This window comes from Branchiostoma belcheri, unplaced genomic scaffold, assembly GCF_001625305.1.
Source record: "Branchiostoma belcheri isolate BF01 breed outbred unplaced genomic scaffold, Haploidv18h27 scaffold32, whole genome shotgun sequence".
NCBI classification, from domain to species: domain Eukaryota; kingdom Metazoa; phylum Chordata; class Leptocardii; order Amphioxiformes; family Branchiostomatidae; genus Branchiostoma; species Branchiostoma belcheri.
The window spans coordinates 2,667,197-2,674,696 of record NW_017803932.1 but is presented as its reverse complement, the minus strand read 5'-3'; the positions used below and the strand labels follow the sequence as shown (position 1 = coordinate 2,674,696).

Here is a 7,500-nt window from a genome sequence, read left to right as displayed (position 1 = left end):
TGGTTGGATGGTTGGTTGGTTGGTTGGTTGGATGGTTGGTTGGTTGGTTGGTTGGTTGGTTGGTTGGTTGGTTGGTTGGTTGGTTGGTTGGTTGAAACGTACTTCTCCTTCTAAATGGTTGTTGGACAGTTGAATCGGTTCAAACAAAGACAAACGATCGATATTACCTAAAGGGACGACAAAGGAGTGATTTATCATTAAGTTACCTGCACACAAGAGCATCTAAAAGACATAAAACTATCTTAAACTGCCTTTTCTTACCTGTGGTGATGAGATGTCCCAATGCCCTGTCTCGCCCTCACTGTATGTACGTGTCTTCAACGATCTGGTGACTGTATACATAACGTAACCTCGCTGACGTATTACATCCTGGTTCGGGGTAAAAGTACCCTGATTGTAATCTTGCTATGTTGATAACTAGAAAGCAAAAGGCAAATGATGGTGTTGTTCGTTTGTCTTTTTCTTATTTTGGTGAATTTTTCGTATTCGTGTCGTTTTTTTTTTAGAAATGGATAATGCACACTTTTAATGATTCAGTGACACATATGTATTAGGGTGTATAATGAGGTAACGTTATGAGGCAGTTATACATAAATAAAGATGTCCGTCCTTGTATTTATATACTAATATACATGTACGTTTTTTCTGTGTATGCACATCCATGTATCCTAATATAACATACCCATGCATGAATGCGCTGATCTTTATTTGTGTATTTCGCAATGGGGCCAGACTGCGCAACCATTCGAGTAAAACTATTTGTCAGGATGTGTACATACTGTGTGGAGTGGCTGTCAACACATACTTTGATTGAGCCATGACTCTGTACCTGCTACTATATCTGGCTTGTAAGTGTCAAGTACTGTCGCCAGTTCAGCTGTTTTGTTCCGCACACTCTGACAGTTTACTAGGAGAAGTTTACTTTTGGATCTCTTGTGACTATGACCCCTCATTTGAGAATTACCCTGCTTTGGTTTAAGTGGAGTGGATGTGGCCATGGGGATGTCGCCTGGCTCATGCAGTTTAATCCCGACAAATGATACATTATGCACATAACAAACAAACAAACAAACAAACGAACGAACACCACATGCAACCAGCTACCAGTTTTGTGGTCAGGCTTTAGCAACCACAAAAACCCATCTGTATCTGGGCGTCACATTGACAAACGGTCTGAAGACAGGGAGAGATCACCCCTCTTCCCTCACCTACAAGTGACCACAAAGAGTGCAACTTGCTGTTTGACTAAAGGATCAATGCAGTTATCATAGGCTTAAACTTTGGACCATATTCGTTTTTTTATCTTGAACTTTCTGCGCTTTAGATAAACTGTAGTCGAAAATTATCAATCTCGGATGGATAATAGAGCATTTTTACGCAATAACCAAAGGTCTTGAACGTCGAATAATATAACCGGCCTTCTTTTCTCAGTAAATTGTTTCTGGCAGAAGATGACATAGAAAGTCTACCTACGTGCTGTTACCTCCGTGGACGGAGGTTTTGATTGCGGTGTGTTTGCGTGTTTGCCTGTGGTTTGTCTGTAGGCATATCCACACGCTAAACACACTGAAGTACAGGAAGTTAGGTCAAAGGTTCCAGAAAGGTCCCAGGAAAGGTTATCTCATTTCCTGCTACATGTATATTTACCAATTGGGAAAAAACTAGCGATTGACGATTAATAGTGAATATGAAAGGAGACAACATCCACATAAACCCTGAATGTTTTATGGAGGTATGGAATCTTCAATTTCTTGTTGGTTTTGCTTCGCGCGAACAGCGGGCGCTTTGCATACTACCCCCTTCACGCGTACATCTACATACGCCTTCCATTCATATTGAAAGAATCATTAACTAGAGTTCCACGATCTCATACCTTCGCCAAATGATGTTAGCCCTTATGACTGAGAAATTATAGATTAATCCCCCTGATTGTGCAAATAGGATCCTATATTGCATCAATTATATCTGTTGATCATATTCTACACCAAAAGACAGTCTTATCTCATCAAAGAATGCCATTATAGCATTTCCTCATAAATTATGCAAATGAGGTCCTTATTTGAATAAATTATGTTCAACTATGTTCACCTTCACATAGCTTTCAAATATCCCAAGTATGAAATTCCAGGCAGTTACCACTATGTAATTATAACATTTTCTCATTAATTATGCAAATTAAGTCCTAATTTGCATAATTGATGCATAATTGATATCTGCCTGTATTTCTGCCGTTCTTAATTACATATGACACAAGCTTGAATAGTCCTTTCATGGAATGCAGCTGATTTATAGATTTTCCTCATTAATTATGCAAATTACATTAATATTTGCATAATTGTAATATTATTATGTCAAGCATCACTTCAGCTACCTACATGCCAAAAATCACGACGATCCATCAATCGGTTCTTGAGTTATCCGCCTTTAAACATTTTTCAACTAACGCCCCTGCAGTTCCAGAGCAAGCAGCTAGGGGGTCCAAACTCACGTCACTTCTTCCCCAGCACAAGAGCTACCTACCATCTAAATTTCGTCACCCTAGCATGTCTAGATCACGAGATATCAAAACCGGAAGTTCAGCTTCAGTACCATAACAAGCCGCTAGGAGGCCCAAAATCTAATCAGTTCCACATCTCATGAAGACCTATCCACCTACCAAATATCAAGACAATCCATCTTAGCCTTCTTGAGTTATCGTGCTCACACACACACACACACACACACACAGACACACGAACGCCCCTGAAAACATAACCTTCTTGGCGAAGGTAACTACTTTATAAGAGAAGTCGGACAATCATCTCTTGACGGAGCTGATTCCTTTAATCATTCAAATCATAATTAATCCAAAAGAGTGAAATAGAAGAGTAACGGGCAACTTTGTCATTAGAGCATTAGCGCCATCTGTCAAGAGCTACAAGTATGGCAGGATCCGGAATCAGATACACTGAAGTTAACGTCCGTTGCCATAACATTGATATTGTGATAATATCAGTAAATAAAAGATTTATAGTCGTGTATGCCCATCATTGAATGTATGACTACAAGTGAGGAAATAGTTCCGAAACTATCCATCCTATTAGACCACAGAGGGCAGCTGTCTGGATTATCAGTCACAGATTTTTACAGGAAATCACTAGAAGGAGCAGGTAAAATTAAACGCAAAAATGTCAAAACAAAACGACAAAAGATCCAAATGCTATCACAGTACCACATAGGCAACATATCAGGCTGGGTAACATTTCAAACAATGCATCTCATCAAGTTATAATGCATTATTAAACAGAAAAACTATAAAAGATAATGAGAAAATAATTTTCTTTAACAGGTTTTGAGGTTGATTCGTGTGATTTTTTTTCTAATCAGAAAAGAAATGGAATCCCAAAAAGAAATTGAAAAATTTCCCGGCCCGGCTTAAGTGAGAAACCTGAACGATCTGTCCTGTAAACCAAAATTGTCTCACCAGCGATGATAGTCTATTGTTAGCGCTCTTCGCTTAGTGATATTCACTAAGATGTGAGTGTACAGTTCTCTGTGTGATGTCGAAGTTATACTATAGCCACTTGTGTGTAAACTTCTCAGTCCGTCCCTCTTGGCCCTGAATAACCAGTGATCTAAAAGATTGTACCTTCGTGGATTCAATGCCGTTCTGTTGTGACGTAACATCGTGTATCTGGCGACGTCCTTACTCGGACGTGACAGCTTTAACAGGTGTAATTTCAACCGCCTAGCCATATCGTCATCTTCCCCTCCCCATCCACAGAACAAGTTGGAATATCCGTTCATCAGTTTGTAATGTCGAGTTTTCAGGGCCGACACTCCACCAAACAGATCTTGGTAGGGCAAGTTGTAGTCGAGTATGTCGATGGCGACCGAGAGGTGATAGGGGGACTGACTACAGGTGTACAAGTTTCTGTCGTCTTCTGGAAGGAGGTCGACGTCGTGGAAGATGAAGCAGTCGTAAGTAGGATCCTCCTTTAACGCTTCCGTGAAGCCGACGTTGTAGAGCAAACCCTTGCAGAACGTGGGTTCGTCGCCATGTTGTTCTATGACGTAAATGGTGTAGTCAAGCCCCTGCCGCTGGAGAAACGGGTGCATGTGGCGGAGGAATATATCCAGGTGTTTCTCTCGGTCTCTGAACGTCACCAAGACGGCGATTTTCTCCGAGGAGCTGGACCTATTTCGTGCAGGGGGACTCCATTTTCCACCGTACCCGACATTTCCGTAAGGATTTTCAGCCCTCAGTGGTTTCTGTAACGTTTCCCTGTCACCTGGCGTCTTCACTAAATGTAGATATGTTGTCAAGACTAGCATGGCGACGACTTGCAGTAAAATAAGCCGCCGCACTGAGCTTATTTTCCGCATGTTTCCAGGAACAACCGTCGATATTTTCGTTAATGTTCCCGGGGTAGTTATGGTGATGATGATAAGGTGGTTGACTGGATGACTGATTGACTGAAACTTACCTGTCCTTCTAAATGGTTGTTGGACAGTTGAACCGGTTCAAACGAGGACAAACGATCGATATGACCTAAAGGGGTGACAATGGAGCGATTTATCCTCAAGTTACCTGCACACAAAAACATCTGAAAGACATGAAAAACTGACTTAAACTACCTTTTCTTACCTGTGGTAATGAGATGTCCCAATGCCCTGTCTCGATCTCGCTTGGTCTGTAAGTGTCCTTACCGATCTGGTCACTACATGCATGTATCACTGACGTATCACATCCTGGTATAGTGATAGAAGTACCCGCCAATCTAACAACGTACTGATTGTAATCTTGTTATTTTCTCAGAACTAGAGAGCAAAGGACAAAGTATGGTGTTGTTCGTTTGTCTTTTACTTATTTTGGTGAATTTTTCGTATTTGTGTCGTTCTTTTAGAAATGAATATATCGGAAGTAATTCAACCGCATTATCAGGGCATATTTTAGATGATTCAGTGACACATATGTGTTAGGGTGTATGATGTGGTAACGTCAATGCATTTATACATAAATAAAGATGTCCCTCCATGTATTTATATATTAATATACGTTTTGTCTGTGGATACGCATCCACGTGTTATTACATAACATACACATGTATGGATGCGTTGATCTTTATTTGTCTATTTCACAATGGGGCCAGGCTGCGCAACCACTTGAGTGAAAATAGTTATCACGATGTGTACATACTGTGTGGAGTCGTTTAGATACCACGCGTCATGATATCACTATAATAGGAATTCACATTCCTGGCGTAAAAGTTTGCTAAAGGGGAATATCATTAGACATCAATTATGCAAATGGTCGCCTTATTTGCATACTCCACGAGAAAATCTATTAAAGCCCTCTTTGCTTGGAATATACGTAAGGAAGATCATGAACTCCAATTCATGCAAATGAGAACCTTATTTATATAATCACTTCCTGTGGAAGTTCTAATATGCTTTAGAAATGCTATTATTACTGGGCAAATTAGGGCATGCTTTGACGAGACGATGAGACATAGGTGATGGAACAGTATTTATTTGCACACAGATATAACATATCTATACAACGTATTGTGAGTAACGAAATAGCATAGCTGGTTAAGGATGGTTCGAAAGTTACAGGGCTTGTTCTTTGGGCTCCCTTCTAAGTAATAGAATGTATACTACGTTACACAGCATTCTATAGTCACGAGAAACCAAACAATCCAATAACCTAACTTAAGTTAGAATATAAGAATCAAAGGTAAACCAAAATTGGAAACATAAATCAATACAGCATATTAAAAATGAGACTAAATCAAAGTCGTTAATTAGCAAAATTGCATATCAAGACGTCATATAGATATGTTAATTAGTAACGAAAACGAATATGTGAAAAGGAGACACATTGGTTACCTAGTTGCTAGGGGTGACGCAACAGTTGGCGCATGCGCTTAGATCCAAAATGGTTAAAACATTGAAAAGTATTTCTTCAGGGACGCGGGGATCGTGGCAGATTTTTTTTTTAAATTGACATTTCAATTTCTTTTAAATTTGTCCATCTTGGGGGCTTTTTCATCCCCCATGAGAAAGTGGGATGATCACAAGCTGTCCGTTTGATGCCAAAACAACAAGTGCTCTGGTTAGTGGTGATGATGGTGGTGATGATGGTGGGGTTGTATTTGCAGAATAGCCGAAAACTGTATAGAACGTCTTGCCAATGTAACGTTACTAGTATGTGATCTGCAGTTGACATCATAGGTTAGGATTTAAGGGTAAGATTTCATGTTGTCATTTGAGGGCAGGTTTTAATTCCTGAGATAAACACCTTTTTATCCTATTTCCCACAGAGCTGTGCGTGCATTACTAAGCGATGTTGGAACTGTAGCGTCACCCCAGTAGTAATTAAGGGGTAGTATGACAGAGTCACAAGGTTAGACCAGTTACAGTTTCTATGAAATCAAAATGTGCTATGAACTCTGAGATAATCATTAACTTTCGAGTAGAAGTGCTGTGATATGTATATGTATCATCTTTATCGAGTTTTTTTAAATCTTTTACCCTGGCTTTCTCCTAAACTCCTTGTTGCGTTTCCATTTACGTGCACATATGTAAAATTTTCTTAAATCGCGAACATTTCGGCCTTTACATTGTCCTTTACATCAATTATATCACGGACGTTATAGTGGTTATCAGCAATTCTGCCGAAAAATAAATGATTGATCACAGAGGTTCATAGAACAAAACACTGTCTTCTGGGTCAATAGACTGCGGATATTCTATACTTTTATGACCAATTAATCAAACTAGAGAAATATACATTGAATAGGCAACGAAACAGCAACAATGACAATGTTCGTAAAAGTACTTATGTATTCGATACCTCTTTTGCCGTTCACCATATATTTGTCAGACTTTAGTAAAAGGTTATGTTTGCTTGTTTGTTTGTTTTTGTGTGTTTCTTGTTTGCTTTTTTAGATTTATGTTCCGGCCTGGTGTCTTGCCTCGTTCAGCCAAGCAGGTAATTTTTCAATCCATGACCCAGAAGTATGTGTATGTTTATAGATGTATTTATAAACTTTAACCCTATTCAGACCTATCATACACTTGCACCCTTTTTATTAATGTTTTGTTGTGTATCCTTGGGTTTTACAGGAAAGGTTATTTTGATGGTTTTAGCCAATAGGTTTGCATAAATGACGCCATGTAACGTCATAATGACACCAATTTATTGCAATAATTTCAACATGTTCAATAAAATTAAGAGTTACAGGGGCGGGTCTCAACCCCCGCCCGACCGGCACCAGATTGACAAAAAAAGCCAAGTCTGAATAGGGTTAAGCAAAATATTACACTTACAACACACGAAACATTCAATATTCAAATATTCTAAACGCTACAATATAGTATTTGCATGCATAATATCACAAGACGAAAACATCTGATAACTTACTAAATATGATAATAATGTCACAGCCGATATGCAGTACGGCTGTTCTAAGATCAGGGAGTACCAATTTCATCCTGCATTGATCCTCCATATCA

General features: G+C 39.3%; 1 pseudogene; it reads right to left on the bottom strand.

Moving 5' to 3' along the window:
* Positions 1–3,459: 3,459 nt before the first annotated feature.
* On the bottom strand, positions 3,460–4,711 carry LOC109474806 (annotated as a pseudogene).
* Positions 4,712–7,500: the final 2,789 nt, after the last annotated feature.